Raw genomic sequence first — 24,064 nt, 5'->3', positions numbered from 1 at the left:
CGCACATGTCAGACTAAGAATCATAGCTCTGAAAAGTTCAAATAGAAAACTACACATCCTAAATCATATGTTTCAGACAACACACACCTATGAACGGCTAAGAAATCTAGCTCAGAAAAGACAAAAATAGCAAACCACTCATCCTAATCATAGGTTTCAGTCAACACACACCTAGGAAAGGCTAATAAATCCAGCTCAGAAAAGTCAAAAATAGCAAACTACGTATCCCAAATCATAGGTTTCAGTCAACACACACCAACGAAAGACTAAAAAACCTAGCTCAGAAAAGTCAAAAATAGCAAACTACTCATCCCAAACTATAGGTTTCAGACAACATTCACCTACGAAATACTAGAAAACCTTAGCTCAGAAAAGCCTGAAATAGCAAACTACACATCCCAAATCATAATTTTCTGACAACGCATACCTATGAAAGGCTAAGAAATCTAGCTCAGAAAAGTCGAAAATAGCAAACTACACATCCAAAATCATAGGTTTCAGACATCACACACCTATGAAAGACTAAGAAATCCAACTCTGAAAAGCCCGAAATAGTAATTTACATATCCCAAATCATTAAGTTTCAGACAGTATTCACCTACGAAATACTAAGAAACCTTAGCTCAGAAAAGTCTGAAATAGCCAACTACTCATCCCAAACTCGAAGTTTCAGACAACAAACACCTATGAGTGACTAAGAATCCTAGCTATGAAAAGTCCAAAAAGCAAACTATACCTCCCAAATCATAATTTTCTGAAAGGACACACCTATGAAAGGCTAAGAAAACTAGCTCAGAAAAGTCAAAAATAGCAAATTAACCATCCCAAATCATAGGTTTCAGTCAACACACACCTACGAATGGCTAAGAAATCCTGCTCAGAAAAGTCAAAAAATATCAACCCACACATCCCAAATCATAGGTTTCAGACACCACACACCTATGAAAGACTAAGAAATCCGGTTATGAAAAGTCAGAAAAGGAAATTAGATAGCCCAAATCATAGGTTTAAGACATCACGCGCCTATGAAAGACTAAGAAATCTATCTCAGAAAAGCCCGAAATAGCAATTTACATATCCCAAATCATGAGTTTCAGACAGCATTCACCTACGAAATACTAAGAAACCTTAGCTCAGAAAAGTCTGAGATAGCCAAATACTCATCCCAAACTCAAAGTTTCAGACAACAAACACCTATGAGTGACTAAGAATCCTAGCTCTGAAAAGTCCAAAAAGCAAACTATACCTCCCAAATCATAATTTTCTGAAAGGACACACCTATGAAGGGCTAAGAAATCTAGCTCAGAAAAGTCAAAAATAGCAACTTAACCATCCCAAATCATAGGTTTCAGTCAACACACACCTATGAATGGCTAAGAAATCCTGCTCAGAAAAGTCAAAAAATAGCAACCCACACATCCCAAATAATAGGTTTCAGACACCACACACCTACGAAAGACTAAGAAATCCGGTTATTAAAAGTCAGATATAGCAACTTAAATATCACAAATCAGAGTTCTCAGACAACACTCACCTATGTGTATATATAGTGTGTGTGTGTGTGTGTGTGTGTGTGTGTGTGTGTGTGTGTGTGTGTGTGTGTGTGTGTGTGTGTGTGTGTGTGTGTGTGTGTGTGTGTGTGTGTGTGTGTGTGTGTGTGTGTGTGTGTGTGTGTGTGTGTGTGTGTGTGTGTGTGTGTGTGTGTGTGTGTGTGTGTGTGTGTGTGTGTGTGTGTGTGTGTGTGTGTGTGTGTGTGTGTGTGTGTGTGTGTGTGTGTGTGTGTGTGTGTGTGTGTGTGTGTGTGTGTGTGTGTGTGTGTGTGTGTGTGTGTGTGTGTGTGTGTGTGTGTGTGTGTGTGTGTGTGTGTGTGTGTGTGTGTGTGTGTGTGTGTGTGTGTGTGTGTGTGTGTGTGTGTGTGTGTGTGTGTGTGTGTGTGTGTGTGTGTGTGTGTGTGTGTGTGTGTGTGTGTGTGTGTGTGTGTGTGTGTGTGTGTGTGTGTGTGTGTGTGTGTGTGTGTGTGTGTGTGTGTGTGTGTGTGTGTGTGTGTGTGTGTGTGTGTGTGTGTGTGTGTGTGTGTGTGTGTGTGTGTGTGTGTGTGTGTGTGTGTGTGTGTGTGTGTGTGTGTGTGTGTGTGTGTGTGTGTGTGTGTGTGTGTGTGTGTGTGTGTGTGTGTGTGTGTGTGTGTGTGTGTGTGTGTGTGTGTGTGTGTGTGTGTGTGTGTGTGTGTGTGTGTGTGTGTGTGTGTGTGTGTGTGTGTGTGTGTGTGTGTGTGTGTGTGTGTGTGTGTGTGTGTGTGTGTGTGTGTGTGTGTGTGTGTGTGTGTGTGTGTGTGTGTGTGTGTGTGTGTGTGTGTGTGTGTGTGTGTGTGTGTGTGTGTGTGTGTGTGTGTGTGTGTGTGTGTGTGTGTGTGTGTGTGTGTGTGTGTGTGTGTGTGTGTGTGTGTGTGTGTGTGTGTGTGTGTGTTATCCCGGCGGCGCTTCTCTGGTCCGGGGGACCTTTGGGGGCCGGGGAGGGCCTTTGGGGCACAGGGAGGGCCTTTGGGCACAGGGAGGGCCTTTGGGGGCCTGGGGGACATTTGGGGACCGGTGGAGGGCCTTTGGGACCCCGTTGGTCCTTTGGGAGCTCGATGGGCCTTTGGGGGCCCGGGGTTGGCCATTGGGGGTCTGGGTGGGCCTTTGGGGCACAGGGAGGGCCTTTGGGTGCCTGGGGGACATTTGGGGACCGGTGGAGGGCCTTTGGGACCCCGTTGGTCCTTTGGGAGCCCGGGGGACCTTTGAGGACCAGGGGAGGGCCTTTGGGGTCGGAGGGGCAGTTGGGGGCCGGTGGAGGGCCTTTGGGACCCCGTTGGTCCTTTGGGAGCTCGATGGGCCTTTGGGGGGCCCGGGGATGGTCTTTGGGGGTCTGGGTGGGCCTTTGGGGGCGCCGGTGGCCCTTTGGGAGCTTGGGGGGCCTTTGAGGGTCCGGGGGGACAGTTGGGGGCCTGGGGGACATTTGGGGACCGGTGGAGGGCCTTTGGGAGCTTGGGGGGCTTTTGAGGACCGGGGGCTTCCTTCGGGGTTGGGGTAGGAGGATTGGAACCCTTTGGGGTTGGGTTAGAGGACCTCACAACACTGTTCAAATGAAACTTGTGTATTATAACGACCACACTCAAAACCTCTTCCAAAATCTCTTCAAAAATCTTCTTTTAAAATGTCTCTATCTGTTTCACCGAAATAGTTCCATAACCTGTCTAAAACGGTTTCGCTCAAATCATCCCTAAACATAAATTCAGCGTGTTCCTTTGTTATTGGCATCTCTGCGCTAACGCATTTCAAATTAATAAGAAACCTTTTCGCGCGCTAAAACAATTCATCGCTAAGATGTTTCTTGCCTAATTGTTTCCATGGCCTTTGGTTATTAATATCCTTTGGAGTTCGACCAAAAGAGTTGTTCCCGAGGCAAAGACATTAATGATTTGGATCTATTCCTGGAGAAATGTTTCTAGGGCGAAAATTTTTAAAGTCTGACAGATGATGTCATTGATTGATTGATCTATCAAGAAAGGGGAAATTAATTTGTTGTTTCTAAGGGGAATTATTGATTCACGATAGGTGAATTGAGGTCGACAGCACAGGTGTTCCAAATTCCGGGTTTTTGTTGTTGTAAGTGCACGCTCTCAGCGAATGTCAAGGTCGTTGTTGTTGTTGTCGACACACTTTGATTACGCAATCAATTTCTCGGAAATTCACTTTCCCCTCGAGTCCTAGATCAATAACATTGTTTCCCGTTAGAATTCAATGCGCATGTGCAACCTTCGCCCCGGAGTTATTACACATAGAAACATCAAATAAATCGACCTTGGAAAAAGAGGTCATTGACCGATTACGCACTCATTCTCCCTAGGGAGGCTATACCCTTATTTGGTGTGGGCGTCGGAATTTTTAAAAAAAGTGTCCGGATCGGGATTCGAAGGGGTATTGTGGGCGTCGGACCTCCTGACCCCTCTCTACTATTGTCTATTAAATCATAGAATTCTTCCTTCGCTTTTTTCTTAGCATATAATTTTGAAGCTACGAATTTCAAGAGAGTCCACCTTAATATAGTTCCAATAGAAAATGACGTAACTGCAAAGAATATAACATTGAAAACATCCTTCCATCCTTGTTGGAATCCATGCTTGGTTTCATAGTGAATACTTAGCAGATAATCCTTAAATAAACTTTGTATGCTCTGTAGCATTGAGAATAGAATGTTAGGTATATCGCTCAAATCTTCCTTGAAAACTGATATGAACTTGTCATTCGACGTGCCAATTTGCACTTGAATGAATAAAAAACAGTCCTTTAAAAACGTTATCATTCTATGAAAATCAGCCTTCAACAAGTTTTTTTTTAGTCATTCATGGAATCTTCATGGTTACTTTGTGAAGTATTCATTGATGAACACACTACGCAAACTCCAATGAGCACAATAAATATGATGAAGCAAAATATTACTCTGGAAAATGAGCTCATTATTTGTTTGACTGATATTGTTTCAAAGTATTGTTATTACTTTAATTAACTATTCTGCTAAACAGTACTAAACATTGAAAATATGTTAATCTTTTTTATTAAATTTTTTTGACGCACTTTAAGTCGATTGAACTATTTTTTTTTTTGTATTTCTTCGTTTTATTCATTATTTTTATATTTTGCGTCAACCAATGGCGACCGAAATTAACACTTACAAAAATTTCTTCAACGTCATAATCTAACATCATAAGATAGATTGATTATAATGTTGTTTTTTTTTAATTTTCATTTTCGCCAAAAAAATCTTTGGGTCTTCTAAATTGGATATTTGATCATGGAAATTCCGGGTGTGAAGTTTTAATTTTTCTAATTGATCCAATCGATTGTTCAGGGACTAAGACCCTAAATTGGAGGTTTTGAATCACCCGTCATGAAAAACGGTCCCAGTTCATCTCAAAGGACACAAAAAGTTTATCAAAATTGTTTAGTTGTTGTTTGATTATAACTGTGAATTTCTCCTATATAACAAGGTCAGGAGGACTATACTTCTTTAAAAAAAAAAAAAATAAAGTTATGCTGAAAAATATGCTTAACTAAAGTATACTAATTATGTTGTGCTATACTTACAAATTTGATGGTTACTACAGACTGAGAGTGCCTACAAGAGAGTCTCAACACCACTGTACTACGGTATCTACCTATTAAATCAGTAAAAGAAGTTATGAAACAAATTTATCATGGTTGCCGTGATGACTGGAACCTAGCAAAGAACGAACCATAGCCCATGGTTACAAAAATTGAAAGGCGCTTTAAAAGAGTGTCTAGTGAGAAAAAACTGCCATTTGTAGCTGGTTCACGGATGATGCCTATTATTTCGATTAGTTTTAATAATAAAAGTTTCTTGAGACAACAAATTAAGGGAATTTTGAAAAATAGTCTGAAGCCCCTCGAAAATGAAGTCGGATTGAAACTTCCGGATTCGCACAGCCAAAATTCTGCATTTTTTTTATTTCTCTTAATTAAAAAAAGAAATTTTTTTTTTTATTTGATGTGTTTGAATTGAAATAGGATTCTTTATTTATTTTACAGGAGGGTCTAACCTGAAACCCCGTCCATCTCCTTAGGTGTAGTCTTGCTGTAAAGAATTCTTATTTTGAGCTTATGAGTTTTAATTTTTTGGGCTTTGTTTTTTTTTCAATTATTCTCATTTGCGTCGTAAATAAATTTGAGAGAAATATTCTCCTATTGGGGAGAAGGTCGAGGGGGGGTTTCTGGGCTTGAATACCGTCTCCAAAATTTTGTCTGACTCGTAAAAAAGTAACACCGATAGGCTATACGTGAACAAATTTTTGATGGGTTTTGTAAGAAATTGACCCCCCCCCCCCCCAACAAAAATCCTGAATGCGCCCGCATTGGGGTTACGGGATCCATTTGTGAAATAAGCTAGCATTGATTTTAATAAATTATGCAAAAAAAAGAACCATCCGTTATGCCATCAAGCCATGATTAATTGGAGAAAAAGACAAGACAGATAGTCTGAGTGAGAAGCAAAGCTGGCATAAACCTTTTTCACGGTTGTATAATTTTTATTTCATTTGAATTAAAAACAAGTTGCCGTCAAGAAAGGGCTAATTGGAGAAAAAAAAAACAGTCTGAGTGAGAGGCAATGCTGGTATAATCCTTTTTCAGGACTGTATAGAAATGATGTCTTTTTCACTTGTTAATAGGTAGTCTATCATCCATCCATCCTAGGAGAGGTTATGAACTGGGCAAATCGCTGAAAAGGGATGCGTGCTTTTTTAAGGCTTCTAAAAACCTAATGGTATCACTACAGAGGATGCGAAATTGGGCCTTCGGGACAAGTTGTGGCTCCTATAAGCTAGTATTACAACCTCTCAGTGAGGGATTTGATGTGCTGTCAATGGCCGTTTCCCACATGTAGATTCACTACATCCCTAATACTAGTTATCCCTACTTATACCAGTAAGAGAACATCCAGGATTTTTGTTTCGGGGGGGGGGTTAAAACCCCTTGGGGGTTAAACTAAAAAATCTAAAAAACTTATCAAATTTTTGTGTATATGAATTTTTGTTGCGTTTTTCACGAGTCGGACGAAAATTTCGGGGGGGGGGGTCAAACCCCGTAGCCCCCTCCACTAGATTCGGGCTTGAGTCCCAACTTTAGTCAAGACAATACTATAAACACGCAGAAACACGACGGGGTAAGCTTACCTACAAGAGGAGACACCCAGCTGCTAAAAACAGGGTTGTGAGTATAGTCTGTTGATGAATGTTATTCCTGAAAGCCTCTGTGATTATTCCTTTAAAATAAAGTTCAAGAGACTGCAGCTCTAACAAAGAATTAACTAAATAAAAAAAATTAACTAAAAGTAAGGAGTAACATTAAAACTTAAAAACGAACATAAATTATTAGGTATATGAGGCGGGTTGCCCCCTCCTCAACGTCTCGTTCTTCATGCTAAAGTTTTTGGCACTTTTGAAAAGGTTTCTTATTGTTCTAATTAAACAACCCTTATGTTTCAGGGTTGTTTTTAAAGAATTGAGACATAATTTAAACTTTAGCGTAAAGAGCGAGGTGTTACGGACGGGCAACTCTCCTCATATACCTAATAACTTCTGTTCGTTTTAATTTTTAATGTTGCTCCTTACTTTAAGTTGAAAAAACATGTTTTTTTTTATTTAATTAATTTTAAAACTTTTTCCACAAAAAAGTTTTTCGAAGAAAAGTAGAGAGCTCTGTTTAGCCAAGAATGGACAAAAATAAAGTCAAATAATCTTCCAAGCGTGAAACTACCACAAATCACTATCAATAAATAAATAAAACTCAAAACGAACAGAGATTACAATAAATAGCCGGGTGGCCGGCGTTTACCCCCTGGCGATTACCCCCCCCCCCTCCAAAAAAAACACCCCCCGGAAAATGCCCCCCAGAAAATACTTCCCCGCGGAAAATACCCCCGCAGAAAACACCCCCTCCTCGGAAAATACTCCCCCCGATAATTACCCCCCTCCCCCGGGAAAATACCCCCCCTGGAAAATAAGGCTTTCCAAATTTGAGAATTTTATCTGAGTTTTGTTTCTTTTATTTCAGTAGGGGGAAGGAATTTTGGTACTTGTGTATTATGCACCACTCACTCAAGTTTTCGCTGTGTAAAACTCGAGAACTCGCCAGTTTTTTCGTTAGTTACTTCGTTACTTTAGAAATAAAGTTGGGCTATAGATTTGCATATTAGGGGGGGGGGGGTAAAGTATAGTGGGTCTGCAAGCAAAATGTGTTTGGTACAAGTTTTCTGCATATTATATAGGTTAATTAAAAAAACTTTTCCCACAAAATAAGTTTTTCAAAGAAAAGTAAAGAATTCAAGTAAACCAAAAATGAGCAAAAATGAAATCAAATAACCTACCAAGCGTGAAACTACCACAAATCAGCATCGATAAATAAATGAAACACAAAACGAACAAAACAGAAATTACAATAAATAATTGAGTCAAACTCAAAACGAGTTAACATGAGTAGGGCTCAAATCCCCTATGCCTTCCCTAGGCCAGAACGCCAGGTGGGGTTTACCCGAGTGGTGGTAAACGCCTAGAACCAAATAGCCGAGTCAAACTCAAAACAAGCAAAAATTAACATGAATAAGGCTGATAACCCCCATGCCTTTTCAAGACCAGAACAAAATTTGTGCTTTACTGAAAAAAAAAAATGATATTGGATTGTCAGTTTAACTAATATACGAGTATACTGATATTTATTCCTTAAAGTTTTGACATTTTTTTATTAATGAATTTAAAAATTTGTCAAAACTTTACGGAATAAATATCAGTATATATCAGTTAAACTGACAATCCAATATCATTTGTTTTTTGTTTTTGTTTTTTTTCAGTAAAGCGCAAATTATGTTCTGGTCTTGAGAAGGCATGGGGGTTTTCAGCCCTACTCATGTTAATTTTTGCTCGTTTTGAGTTTGACTCGGCTATTTGGTTCTTGGCGTTTACCCCCCCCCCGGCGATCACCCCCCCCCCCTCAGAAAATACCCCTCGTGGAAGATACCCCCAAAAATACCCCCGCGTAAAATAACCCCGCGGAAAATACCCCCGTGAAAATACCCTCCTGTAAAATATCCCCCGTGGAAAATACCCCCCCCCCTGGAAAATACCCACGTAGAAAATACACCCCGGTAAGTACCCCCCCTCCCGGAAAATACCCCCCTGTGGAAAATAAGGCTTTCCAAATTAGAGAATCTCATTTGAGTTTTTTTTTTTTTTTTACTTGTAGATTATGCGCCACACACTCAAGTTTGTGCTGTGTAGAATTCGAGAACTCACCAGTTTTTTCGTTAGATTTTTCGCTACTTTAGAAATAAATTTGGGCTATAGATTTGCATATTAGGAGGGGGGTAAAGTATAGCGGGTCTGCTTGCAAAATGTGTTTCGTAAAATTATTCTGCATATTAAATAGATGGATAGAGAAGTTTATTATAAAGCCAAATATATCGCCATGAACATAGTAAAATAGCATAAATGAAAGGCACAAATAACATAAACTTTGATCAGCGATCTTCATAAAACACTATAATGCAGCACTACATTAACCTAATAATAGTACTTAATTCTTGGAAAAACGGTCATTGAAAAGAAAAAACTTTACTGAAAAAAAATACAAACTAATGTGCATTGTCAGTTTAATATTATGAAACAATATCAGTCAAAGAAATAATGAGCTCATTTTCCAGAGTAATATTTTGCTTCATCATATTTATTGTGCTCATTGGAGTTTGCGTAGTGTGTTCATCAATGAATACTTCACAAAGTAACCATGAAGATCCCATGAATGATTAAAAAAAAACTTGTTGAAGGCTGATTTTCAGAGAATGATAACGTTTTTAAAGGACTGTTTTTTATTCATTCAAGTGGAAATTGGCACGTTGAATGACAATTTCATATCAGTTTTCAAGGAAGATTTGAGGGATATACCTAACATTCTATTCTCAATGCTACAGAGCATACAAAGTTTATTTAAGGATTATCTGCTAAGTTTTCCCTATGAAACCAAGCATGGATTCCAACAAGGATGGAAGGATGTTTTCTATGTTATATTCTTTGCAGTTATGTCATTTTCTATTGTAACTATATTAAGGTGGACTCTCTTGAAATTCGTAGCTTCAAAACTATATGCTAAGAAAAAAGCAAAGTAAGAATTCTATGATTTAACAGAAAATTTGTTATTCTCTGTAGTCTCTGCGGCGGTTTCCTTACCAAGCATATTCCTGCTCTTTCAAGAGAAACAGTCAGAAGAAATGTATTCCTTGGAAGCATTTTTTCTTGGACACTTCGCCTTTTCTACAAAACTATTTTTTCTCTTAGAAATGGGTTCTAGTTTGAGGTTTGTGTTAAAAACATACTACGGAAAAAGTAAACACTTCAGACAAGCAATTTGTCATTTTATTATAATAGATCTAACATATTTCTTGGGGTTTCTGAGTCTGGGAGTAATTTATTTCCAAACCCATACATCTATCAATATATTCTCCCATTTTATTAGTCTATGCCAAACTTGTATTGAGTTGTGATTTCAGTTCTAGTGTTCCGCCTACGCTCTCTTGTTCCGCCTTCTTTATCTCACCTTTGTAGTTACGGTGTTTATAAGCTACTTTATCTATATGCAAGATATCAACGCTTCCCGATTCCCCACAGAAATATACATTTAATAATGTTTTTAGTCGTCACGGTAGCAGAGGCGCCAATTAGGGGGGCAGGGGGGGGCCATGGCCCCCCCCCTACACTTTGAAAATTACCTTCTTATTTATATTTCACAGCTATTTTCTATTTTAGCTATGTGCTATATTAAACCAGCAACTGGTCCAATAAATACGACCAACAAACTGGTGCCCTGATTATATAATCTTGTTTTGAAATGTCTAAGAGCGAGCGTGTCTACACTATTTTATTTCCGAGGAGGGTTCATTCAAAACTAATCTTCATGTGGTCAGTACCCGTTTTATTATTGTTCTTGTGAAGAATTCGTTGTAAACTATGAGTTTTGTATATTCCCTTTTTTAGTAGCTGGGAAAGGAAATGTGTTCTAGGGTTTCAAGGGGTTTTGGTCAGCAGATTCTTGACGTTGTTGAATAGTTTATGGGATAACTAGTCTCAGTGGAGTTTATGGGACTGTCGTGAACAGGAAATGTAAGTGATTGGTTTATAGGGTTTCTAAGCGGGGTAGTTTCACCGTGGAGTATGGGAGTGATTTTCTAAGTGACTTTCTACGTGTTTCTTCTGTTCTTCTCTTGCAGTGTCTGAGTGAAGTCCTTGTCTACTGCTCTTTTAACTATGAGTAAAAAGCTATAACAAACTGTGGATTTTTTTTCGGTGAAAATGTTGAAGAAAAATGAAGAAACTTTAGTGCAAGAAACTGGCAATAGTGTCATCGCCCAAAGTCTCGGGTTAGTTGAGATAAATCCCCCCACCTGTGACATAATTTCGGAAACAAGCGGAACAATAAATGGCTCCGATCAACATGAAAGTTCGGTCTGCATCGCTGAACCCCTTGCGGGTTCCAGTAGCAGTCAAGAAACTCTCTCAGATATCTCTAGGACGCGTCACGACAAACCAGCTCAACTTATTCTTGAGAGATATCCGGCTTCCATTTCTAACGGAAGGAAATTCAGTGCACATTACTATAAGACTTATGAATGGATTGAATACTCAAAAAACTTGAATTCTGTGTTTTGTTTTGCTTGCCGCCATTTTTCTATGGGGACTCTAAGGGCTGGAGAAACTGCTGGAAAAAAGGCTTTCATTGAGTCAGGATTTTGCAAGTGGAAAGACAGTTCTGCTCTATTAAAGCAACATGATGGTTCTGAAAGACATAGGCATTGTATGTCAGCATGGACGGAATTTAAGATAATGAGTACTGGTACTTCGAAATCTATAGCGAATGCCTTAATTCAGTCCAGATCTCAAGAGGTTCAGGAAAATAAAGATCATATGAAGTACATTTTTCGCGCTATTTGCTTTCTTGGCCGCCAGGGTCTTGCTTTGAGGGGTCATGACTAATCGGAAACCTCTGAAAACCGGGGGAATTCGGTTGAATTGATGGAGGAAATGTCTAAAGGTAACGAAAAGCTGAAGGCCAAGTTACAGCGCCGATATGGTCACTATTGCAGTCATCAGTACCAAAATGACGCAGTTACACTGATAGGAAATGCCTTGCGCCAAGATATTATTTCAGAAGTAAAGTCAGCTAATTACTTTGCTATTCTTGTCGACGAGACAAAAGACGTTTCTAGAAAAGAACAATTAACGATCCTACTCAGGTGCATATCAAATGAAAAAGTAGTGGAGCGACCAATCGGCTGCTATCACATGCACAAATTAGACGCCGAGAGCTTATCCACCTCGATTTGTGAAACTATAGAAAAGCTTGGTGTAGATTCGATGCTGTGTATTGCCCAATGTTATGATGGCGCATCCGGTATGAGGGGGGAATTTAACGGAGTTCAAGCAAAGTTTAGGGAGAAGGTGCCTCATGCAGTTTATGTACACTGTCACGCCCACAGAGTGAACTTGGTTTTGACTGACTGCCTAAAAAATATCAGTGAACTTTCTGAATTTTTCTCTGTGGTGCAAAGACTTTACGCATTTATATCATGCAGCAATACTCGTCACGAGCTATTTGTGGAATTCCAGTGTATTAGTAGGCAACCAGTCTTGGAGCTTAATAGGACTATCCAGGCACGCTGGTGTTATGCAATCCAATCTATTTTGAAGGTAAAGGTCAGATTTTATTCTATGGTTGATGTGCTTGCCGCAGTCTCTGATAGTTTCAACGGTGAGGCAGCCTGTGAAGCAAAAGGACTACTGGACAAAATCAACTCTGCCTCTTTTGCTTCAACTTTACACATAATGGAAAAAGTATTAGTCATTGTAAATTGTTTATCAAAGCAACTTCAATCCGGAAGTTTCTTGATTTATAAGGCACTTGCACTGATTTCTGGGACATATGAGACACTCAAAAAGCTGAGAAATGATAACGAATGGAACAACTTAAGCAAAAACATATCTGAATTCTTAGCTTTAAACGATATCCAGGAACCGAAATCTCCACAATCTAAAACCAGTGCTCGAAACAAGAGGTCAAGCCATTTCCATTCGTCTCAAAGACTTTCTTTCAAACTCAACAACCGGTAAACGCAATATCAGTCAGCCAGTTGAATCAGACTGTGGTAAACTTCTGTACTTTGAGGTAATAGATCGTTTCACGAGTGAGATGGACCAACGTTTCATGCAGAATATGCCTCTGCTCGACGCTTTATCTGCCTTCGACCCCTCAAGTTCCAATTTTCTCGAAATTTCAAAAGTGGAAAAAGTTATGTGTCATTATCAAGAGATTCTCGGTGTTGACGACCATGCCATAGAATCCCAGCTTTCTCTTGCGAAGCTGCATCTGTCAAAAAGTGATATTTCAAAAATGGATCTTCTTCGAGCTATCAAAATCTTATCCGACCTCCCAGTTGCCTATTCTGCAGTGCTAAAACTGATGAAGCTAGTTGCTACTTTGCCTGTGACCACTACCAGTAATGAACGATTCTTCTCGGCATTAGGGCGTGTGAAAGACTATCTGCGATCGACGATGGGAAACGACAGACTCAGTGATCTCATGATAATGGCCGTTGAAAACGAGGAGGTAAAGAAACTGGATTTGGATAGATTAGTCAACGATTTTGCCAAGCAGCGACCTCGCCGCTACCCCCTGTTTTAGGTATGTTTGCTAAATGTTGTTCTTTTTTTTGCATCTTAATTTAAAAAAAAATCGAAAAAAAAATCCTTGCCCCCCCCCCTACATTTTCGTGTATTGGCGCCACTGCACGGTAGTAACTATAGACCTACCAGTAATTCTTAAGGAAAGTCTTAACTTCATAAAGGTGTCAAAGAGACGGTTGAAACCAAGACGGAAAAGACACATTGCTAAATGTATTAAAAAACAAAATTTAAAACTTGACTAACCAAGGTTTACAGCTTTATTTTTATACATAAATGGTTAAATTTACATCACATATCATATTTTCATAACAGGTATGCGAGTCTTAACTGGCTGAGATAAATCAGCTGTTGGGAAACCTTTATTCAAATTGATAGAGTTCACTATAGCTCAACAGGGAAACAGAAATCCCAAATAATATGTCTTTGATGAAGTACCCTGTGACCATACTGTACGCATTGACGACAATTTCCGCAATGACGTGGACGTAATAAACGGAAAATGCTCCTCCGACTTTTTTTCTAAGCTCCTACTATTGAATGATCTTTGAATTTTACAGCAGACTCATTTAACCACAAATACTAATACTTTGGGGGTTTTTACCATGACGAAATACATTTCGTTTTGAACTTTACTGACGCTCTATTAGGGTGGCAAACATAGTCCACATTTGTTAAGGTTTCATAAAAACACCCCCACCCCAGTATTACAGTTTTAGACCAGTACGCTTTTGTGTCATGAAACCATTAACATGTATTGTCGGCTTTAGAAACTGCATCAAAATGAACTCTGATTTCTGTTTCGTTTTTCGGTAGATTAATTAAAAGAAAACTTTCAAGAAAGAAAAGTGAAAGAAAGATTTTTCAAAGGAAAGTAAAGAGCCTTTTTAATGCTTAATACGAGAAGAAATAAACTCTTGCAATAATTCTAACTTAAAAAGATCCGAAATTATTAAAAGAGAATACATGGAACTCAAAACCAACAGAAATTAAAATAAATAATCAAATCAATAATAAAAATAACGAATGTGGATAAGCAAATCATAAATCCTAAAACGAGTAGAAATTGAAATGAATATTCAAGTCAACCTTGAAACAAAACAGAAATTACTACAAACAGGTGTTACACTACTGCCCAACCTCACCCCCCGACCTCGGAGGTGTAGTAGCTCAACTCCTTGTTGTGGTAATTTTTATTTCGTTTTATTTTTGACTTTAGTATTCATATAAATTCCTATTTTGTTCAGGACTTATTTGTTCATCTAGATCAGTATCCGTTAACATAACTATTGTGTTGAACATAACTATTGCGTGAATTTCAATCAATTTAAATTCAAATTTTAGGATTGTTCTTGAACTAATATTTAGAAAAATTGACTTAAAGAAAAAATCATTTTATAAGCAATATTCAGCTCCCTTTATGTTTGTCTCTTTAAACTCTTTTATTTATGACTTCGACGTGAGCTTGTGCTTTGTCTAGTATCGAAAATATATCATTTTGACAGCCTGAATTCACAAAATGTCTTTTTATTGAGTTCAACATTCCTTCAACATTCCCCGAAAATTTCAACTTAACACCTTTACCCTTCAGAGACTGCAGGTGGGTCATTTTAACAACCTGTAGGTTTTTAAAATGGTGTCTTTTTATTTAGCTCAGTATCCTTCTTCAAGGTTCCCTGGAAACTTAATCTTAATACCCTTAGTTATCTTTAGGATGTTGCAGACACACCATTTTGATATCCTGGATGTTTTAGCGTATTTTGATTTAGGTCATTATCCTCAGTAACAGTACATGGATGTTTCGAATTAATTCTTTTAGCTGTTCCTAAGATATCACAGTTATGGCCTATTGACAACATAGATGTAGTAGTGGCAGTAGTAGTAGCAGTAATAGCAGTACTAGTAGTAGCAGTAGTAGTAGTAGCAGTAATAGTAGTTTTAGTGATTGTGGTACCAGTTGTAGTAATAGTAGTAGTTGCAGTAGTGGTAGTAGTAGTAGTAGTAGTAGTAGTATTAGTAGTAGTAGCAATATTAGTAGTAGCAGTAGTTGTATTGGTAGCAGTAGTATTTGTAGTAGTAGTAGTAGCAGCAGTTGTAGTAGTAGTTGTGTCAGAGTAGTAGGTATAGTAGTAGCAGCGGTAGTATTAGCAGTAGTAGTAGTAGTAATAAATGTAGTAGTAGCAGTAGTAGTAGTAGTAGTAGTAGTAGTAGCAGCAGTTGTAGTAGTAGTTGTGGCAGTAGTAGTAGCGGTAGTATTAGCAGTAGTATTAGTAGTAATAGATGTAGTAGTAGCAGTAGTAGTAGTAGTAGTGGCAGTAGTAGTAGAAGTAATGGTAGTAGTAGTAGTTGTAGTAGTAGATGTAGTAATACTGGTAGTAGTAGTGGTTGTGGTAGTAGTAGTAATAGTAGTAGTAGTAGTAGTAGTAGTAGAAGTAGTAGTAGTAGTAGTAGTAGTAGTAGTAGTAGTAGTAGTAGTAGTAGTAGTAGTAGTAGTAGTAGTAGTAATAGTAGTATTGCCACCAGCAGTTGTTGTAGTATTTTTATCTGGGACATTTTTAGCTGGGGTATTTTAGTTGGGACAGTAGTAGTAGATGTAGTAGTAGTAGCAAAAGTTGTGGTAGCAGTAGTAGAAGTAGAAATAGTAGTAGTAAGAGTAGCAGTAGCAGTGGCTGTAGTAGTAGTAGCAGAATATAGTTGTAGTAGCAGTTGTGGCAGTAGTAGTAGATGTAGTAGTAATAGCGGTAGTAAGAGTAGTAGCAGTAATGGTAGTAGTAGTAATAGTAGTAGCAATGGTAGCATAAGTAGTTGTTGTAGTAGGTGTAGTAATAGTAGTAGTGGTGACAGTAGTGGTTGTAGTAGTGGCAGTACTAGCAGTAGTAGCAGTAGTAGTAGTTGTAGTAGTAGTAGTAGTAGCAGTAGCAGCAGCAGCAGTTGTGTTAGTAGTTCAGTAGTCAGTAGGCAGTAGTCAAGCTCAAGTTCAATGCAGTTTATTATCAATTCAAAAAATAAAGCAAGTGGCAGTAGAAGTCCCAAGTAGTAGTAGTTGTGGCAATTGTAGTAGTATTAGTCACAAGTAGCAGTAGTAGAAAGTAGAGTTAGTAGTAGTAGTGGTCACAAAAAGTAGTTGCAGTCAATGATAGTAGAAGTGATCGCAACATTAGTTGTAGGAGCAAGTAGTAGCGGTAGTTTCCCCTGGACATGTCCTGAAATTTTCAGCTTTATGCCCTCAGCCGTTCCTGAGATATTGCCGATACGCCGGTTTGACAATATGCCTGCACATAGTGTGTTTTAATTTATTTGTAATAAGAGCTGCATTTACTGGTGCAGGTAGTCTTGTTTTTCTTATGATAATGAATAGCTAATGGGAAAATACAATTCCACCGTTTGGTATACATTTGTCTCTAAAAAAATATACTCCCTATTTTAAAGGAAACAGTTTTTTCGATTAGTTTTATAATTTTCATTTTGGATTAGAACTTAAACAGTTTTAAGTTTATCTAAGCACTTTTCTCAAAAGATTTAAACCGTAAAAAGAATAATCGGGTTGTATCCGTTATAATTATATATAAGAGACATAAATCGAAAAAAATAGATGTCAACAATGTCAGGTATTGATAGTGAATTTACCCAAGACTGAATACTTTTAAGTTGAGCTATGTGGAGTTTTAGGCTTCGTTTATTTGACGAATTTTTTCAATCATTGACTTCTACTAAGATTTAGTTTTTTCCAACCTAAACTATATTTTGAATAAACCTGACCAAGAAGTTGTTTTTTTTCCAAAATAGACAAGACAGTTAGAAAATGTTTAATAAGTAATGCCTACAAAACTGTTTTCATGATATATATATATATATATATAAAAAATGATGATAGCTCCCGATGCAAAAGTATCCTTACACTACATAAATTTGTTTGATGTCTCAATAATTTATAAAGTTAGTTTTTTGGTTTTTCCTACTGTTCAGAAGAATCAATCTTATTTGTTATCATAAATGGTAACATCAAGGCATAATTAATATGGTGCTTAAACTTATGTAGTATTTAGAATCATGACAGTTGGTTCCAGATCAGGACCACAGATTGCTACATTATATCTGTGGCCTATATTAAGCTGGTTAACTATTACAAGGGTAATAATACCCTTCAAAGTCTGGCCAATTGTTTGATGAACTAAAATAATTGGTTATGAAAGATCAAAGAAAAATAATTTCTGTTAAATAATGTATTATGCAATAAAAAAAATTTTCTGTTTTAATCACACTACAACCACTGTTAAAGTTCAGAAAAACAAAAGTTGTTTTATTCGTTTGTTCATAGTAGCCTAGCAATATTTTGAAAAGTTCGACCGGGTGAAGTATTGAGGAGAAAGTCCCCCAACCATTTTGTATTACAACACAAACATAAGGGTGCTTATTTTAATTAATAGCAATATTGTTACCTGTGAGAATGTGGGAAAGCCATCATAACCTGACTAAATTGTAAAAATAGCAAAGTATGACTTTTTGAGCAATTATAAAGGAAAAGAAGTATTAATTTTCTTTGTGTAAGGAAACAACATTACATTTGAATAAGAATACCCTTGATCCATCAAGGGCCATAAAATGCAAATACCGGACCTCCGTTTCAAACTCAAGGGGTCAATGGATAGAAGAATCACGCGATTTGTATCATATGACAAAAACAGGATTTTAATAGAGAAAGCGGAAAATAATCTTTTGAACAAAGAACTATTATTAGGATTACATCAAACTGGTCTCTGGCCAATGAGAGGAACGAAGAACAAAATAATACAAAACTTAAAATGGGGATTTCGGGGACCAAAACAGGACAGTTTTTCTTGGATCAAACAAGAAGTAAGTGTTTTACTTTGTAATTACGATAAACTACCACTGTCTGTCTGAATTCCCCTTGGAGACAAAAGTTTTAAGATAAAGTTAAAATAAGGAGAAAACCTCTAAGGATTTCTGTCATTTAGAGATAACTTTAATACGTATATGGGAGAAAATAATAACAACTAGTGCTGAAATCTACATTTACTATAAAGTTGGGGATTTTGGGTTTAAGTAGTATTTCTACTTAGACATTGCTTGAGCTATTTGCACAAAACAGCATTTTAAAGTTAAAATAAGCTAAATTAAATTTCTTCCTAGGAATTTAAGCTTTGAATAACTGAGGGTTCAAAGAGGGAAGGAACCTTAACCAAGAAGAGAACGCTAGGAGAGCCATTTGTGCTCCCCCTTTTCAGCCTAGAGTCCCTTGAGGCTTAGCTTGACTTTATAAGCACCTTATATCCGCAAATTCGAATTATCGGACACTAACATTACTTACCCCCCCCCCTTGTGCAATCTTCAGACGTTTATACGAAGAGGAACACCGTTCCCTTTTTAATCATTCTTTCATTTCGTTAAACCCGTACTGCATGTTTATACAAAGGTGACCTTAATATTTATACAGGTAGGTTAAGGGAAAAGGGAACAATATTTTCAGCTTAAAAATTTCCAAACCTTTATGTCAAGATAATTTCAATTAATTTTTCCCTGCTTAAGTTAAAGCTTTATAAAGGTCCAAGGATAACATAGCTGTTTTCAAGAAATAATAAGAGAATCTCTTGGTTTGGGTTAATGAAAATTGAATTAAAATCAAGTACGGTTATTCTTAGCTTAGCTCAACAATGGTTTGAACTAAAGAATTTTAATAACCCAGAACTCAAGCCTTGACTAGCTGTTCAAGTGTAACCTTTTTAAATAGAAACATTTGATAGCCTAGAATTAACTTCATCTTTTTCTTTTCGGTAAACATTGGTGGATTGAACAAGTAGATCATTTGACCTTAGACCTAGAAGAGGTTTAGAAAGATTCAACATAATCAGAATTAGAATATTTTTCTTTTTATCTTGTTTTGTAATAAAAATCAGTTGTCACTGAATTCTGAGTACCGATTTCTTACCCAACGCCTCAGTTTGTATCACGCTACCAAATATATTATCCCTGTTAGTAGGGGCAACCTTACAACTGGTCGCAGCGGTACTCGGTGCAACTTTCGTATAAGTGAGGGAGGATTAATTAAATTTATAAAATTTGGTAAAATTTAGTCTTCCGTTCCTCACAAGAAGGTGTGTGTTCAGTTTTCCAAACCTATCCAAGACCAAAAAGTTTGAGAAAGTGTTCATTAAAGAAACCTTAACCTGAAAGGGATTTTAACCTTAAAGGGAAGCTCAGACAGACTTTTATCTTTTATCTTCTTAAGATTCTTTCTTTCTTCTCCTTTATTTTCTCTTTGCTACAAGTTCTAGTATCCGAATCGTCTATAATTTACTTAAATATGGTCATAGGTTAATCATCCTCAAGACTGTGTAATTATAATACTAAACTTGAGGGTAAATTTAAATCAAGATACTGAGAAAATTCTCATACAATTTATAAGTAGACCCATTTTAGCGACTTAAAGCACTATAACGGATCAAAGCGTTTCCCATACTAAGAATTGAAAAGAATAGATCCATCATGAGTTCCAATGAAAACAAAATTAAAGAATTAGAAATTGCACTACTACAAGTGCAAGAGGAGAGAATAAGAGTAGAAGAGATCACACAAGCTAGAATAAACGCCCTACAGGAGCAATGGAGACGCCCCAGTCACAAACAGGCTTCGAACCTATTTGTGGAGCAAGCGCCCCCCATCTCGTTACTAACATACCCAAATGAAATCCATTCATGGATTATCACACTCAAAACAATACAAAGGAGTTTAGGGAAAGATGATATTGCTATGATAAATCAAGCTATCTGTTATACAAGAGGAGAGATACAAAGATTCGCAACAAGTTTAGATATTCCCAAGATAAGAGATTCAGACCATTTAGAAAAACTTCTAAAAGAAGCCTTTTTGCATGAAAAACCAGCCGCACAAAAACTAAAAGAGCTGCTCTCTGAAAAACAAAGGCCATCTGAGCTAGTACACCAATTTTACTCCCGGATCAGGGGAAAAGCAATAGGTTATGCAAAAAATTATCCTGATATAACAGGAAATGACATTACGTTAAGTATTTTTAAGGGTGGTATGCTCCCTTCCATTGGAAGAAGAGTATTAGAACAATCTAAGGCCTCGGACGACCAAGATGAATTATTAACACTTACAAAAAGATTCGAAGCAATAGATTTAATATATAGGGACTCCCCAGATATGTCCTTGGGAGCAGCGGTAGTAGACTCAAGAGACAGGAATTCCGCTAAAGAACCTGGAGTTAACCACAGAGTAGAATATAAAAACAAGGGCAATTATAAGTATGAAAAATGAAAATGTATGAACTGTGGGAGACTAGGACACATGAGAGTGGATTGCAAAATCTCAAAGTGTACGAACTGTGGAAAACCGGGACATTGCCGGAAAGATTGTTGGCAAAGTCTAGTATGCATAAGGTGCCAAGAATTCGGGCATAGTGCAGACAAATGTATGGCACCAAATCCTATTGAAAAAAAACTAATCAGGCAGGATTTAGAGGAAGTACATCCCAAGCCTGAAAATAAAGTCACAACCCCTCTTTCTGACCAAAATTAAAATATTTGTTTTAGTGTGTTGCAGGAAAATAAAACTGTACAAAGTTCTTTCCCATTTATGTGGACTGCTAAAATAGCAGACCAAAATTTTGTAAAATGTTTTGTAATAGCGGGTGCCAAAGAAGCTTGTTAAAGGAGGAAATATTTCAAAAATTTCCAGTAGAGGTTTGTAGACGACTCAAACCATCCTCCCGAAATGTAAAATCTTTAAGTGGAGAGACTTTACCGCTAGTAGGAGAGATAAATATAGCATTCTGCATTACAGATAAGGCAAAACGGAATGAAAGATTATTCTGGAAGTTTTTAGTCGTCCCAGACTTGAAATTTGGCATAATTATAGGATATGATATTTTAAACAAACTTGATTGTACGTTAAATTTAAAATATAATAAAATTTCTTTAGGAAATACAAGTACGGAGAAAATAAATTCTCTTGCGTTTTTCACGGAAGAAATTTCGGGAAGGGGATTGACATATATAGCGAAACAGGTCTGTATTCAGGCCAATTGTTTCAAAATCATTAAGGCCAAATTTTCGAATCACTCAGCACTCTTTGCACCTAACGGCGACACTATAATGTTTATCCCGAATATTCAGACACAATTACACATATCTCCGTAGCTGTGTGAAACTTATAACAATGCAATAAAAATAGTTTATTTTAATACGAGCGATGAACCTCTAAACTTACCACGAGGTAAAACCGTTGGTTCATATGAGGTGATAAACAACGAATGTTTAACGGATATGACTCTCTTAATAGCAGGAGTAATAGAAAATAAAGAGGAATCCCTCTATATGCTGGAGTATAAAATAGTATGGAAAGACAGCGAATTTTTAAAGATAACTAAAACGGGTCCATTAAGTTCAGAAAGAAATCAAATAGTACAGAAAGTCTTATTAAAGTTGAAACGAACCTTTGCAACTGGACCTTATGATGTAGGGCAAAATGACCTCCCAGGATATAAGGTAAAAATAGACCCAGATATACCTATTAAGTGTGTCAAACAATTCCCTTTACCATTTTTAATGACAGAATGCTTACAAAAACTTATAAACGAAATGGTGAGAGTAGGAATAATTGAAATAAGACGCTCTGAATATACAACTCCAATATTTTGCATAGGAAAACCAGGAAAGGATGGGAAAAGTCCTCCAAAAAATTTGTGAGATGAAAGTAATAGCCGGTTCCTCATAAATTTAAGATCAATAAACAAGGTGATAAAAGACTCACAATGGGGTATTCAAAGAATTTCAGAGGTCAACTCTGATCTATCTAAGTAAACCAAATTCATTTCAACTATTGAAATGGATTTAGTCACTTTAACTTAGCTGAAGAAAGCCAAAAATATTTTAGTTTCTCAAATAAGGGTATTTCTTATGTATTTAAGCGCGTGCCACAAGGGTCAGTTTTCTCACCCCGCGCTTTTGTTGAATTTTTTCATCAGGTTTATGGACCCAAGTTTTCTTCATTTTTATCAAGTTATTTAGATGACTTGACAATACATACGTCAGGGAACTTTGAAGAACATTTGAAACATATTGAACTAACTTTAAAACAGGCTATAAAACTTAATCTAAGACTTAATATTGATAAATCTCAATTTTTTTCGGAAGAATGTGACTTGTTAGGGTTTCGAGTCTCCACAAAAGGAGTGAAACCACAAGCACAAAAATTAGAAGCTATAAAGAAATTAGAACCACCAAGTGACGTCACAGGAATCAGGTCATTTCTAGGCTTAACAGGTTATTACAGGGGATTCTATCATAATTACGCAAAATTAGCTGAACCTTTAATTCGACTAACTAGAAAAAATGTTCCTTTTATATTTGGCCCACAACAAAGCGTAGTCTTTGAAAAATTAAAAACAGAATTACTAAATCCAAATAGAACCTTCTTAGAATTTCCTGATAAGGGCAAGGAATTATACCTTGTCATGGGTGCCTTGGAAAAAAGTATCGCTTCAATTTTAATGCAACAATGCGAAACAACAGATAGATTTCGAATAGTGGCAACCTGTTCAAAGGTTCTTAGTGGCGCAGCCTCAAGGTTTGATAACTACAACAGGACAGTTTTCGCCTTAGTAAAAAGTCTAAAGCACTTTCAAAAAGGGTACTTATGGGCCACAAAGACTCACATATTTGCAGACAGTACAGCACTACATATTTTGAAATATCAAAGGATCTTCACTCAAAATTATATAGAATTACGGTTCTACTAGACAACGATTTGTAAACATATCACCACATTAGCACCAGTAGGAACCCTGTAGACTATTTGAGTCACCCTACCTCACAATTTGTTAAGGAAAATAGGTCAATTAATCTTGATGAGTTAGAAGTAGAATATTTAGCCCTATTAGGAGACGAGGAACCGATTGATTTTTTTTGGAATAGGTAAAGAAGAGATGAGGGGATTTCAACTAGAAGACCCTGAAATTAAGGTGGCAATCGATGAAATAATAAAATTAGAAAATAAACTCTTAGGCTTAAAATCTCCCCAGGATACAGATAAAAATAATGAAAAGTCTAAAGAGGGTAGAAATGAACAGTCGAGCCAGACTGGTTTGACCAGGCGCTGTGAGGAATGTGAGTCAAATACAGGTAGCTCAAACATTCCCAGAGATATCAAACCATCGAAAGAGGATGAATTCAGTAGCAATACTGAAGAGAAATTTCCTTCTATAAGAAGGAACAAGCCTGGGTACAGGGATAGATGCCTAACCTCTGGGAGTATCCATTGCGTACTGAAAGAGCCAAAAGTAAAGGGCATTACGCATGCGTGTTTTACTGACGGCAGGTCAATTTTAGGGAGTAGTGAAATTGAACCTTGTAAAAGACAAGTTCTGACGGCGGAACTTGCAAAGACCAGAACTACTGTGGGAGTTTCTGGCACTATGGATAATCGGGCCGAATCCCAAACGTCCAGGGATTCAGACTCGGAGAGGGACGAGCCGTTATGGATACGAAAAGCTCGGGCGGTGGAGCTTGCAAAGACTAGGAATACAGAAAGGGTCACTAGCATGGATAATTGGGCTGGGTCTGGAATACCCGACGACCTAGGCACCAAGAGGGGTAAGCCGCAGGAAGAATTTCCAAAATTTGAAGTTTCTGACACACCTCAAATCAACAACAGACCAGAAAAATTAAATTTGGGGAAAGGGAATCCACTTGTTGCTAAATGTTGAAGATATCTTCAGTTGATTCTAGTGAAAGGAATATTGTACGCAATAGA

This window comes from Artemia sp. Qi Xiang Cuo, chromosome 10 (genome assembly GCF_049724085.1).
Source record: "Artemia sp. Qi Xiang Cuo chromosome 10, ASM4972408v1, whole genome shotgun sequence".
NCBI classification, from domain to species: domain Eukaryota; kingdom Metazoa; phylum Arthropoda; class Branchiopoda; order Anostraca; family Artemiidae; genus Artemia; species Artemia sp. Qi Xiang Cuo.
Note: the sequence above shows the minus strand (reverse complement) of the source record.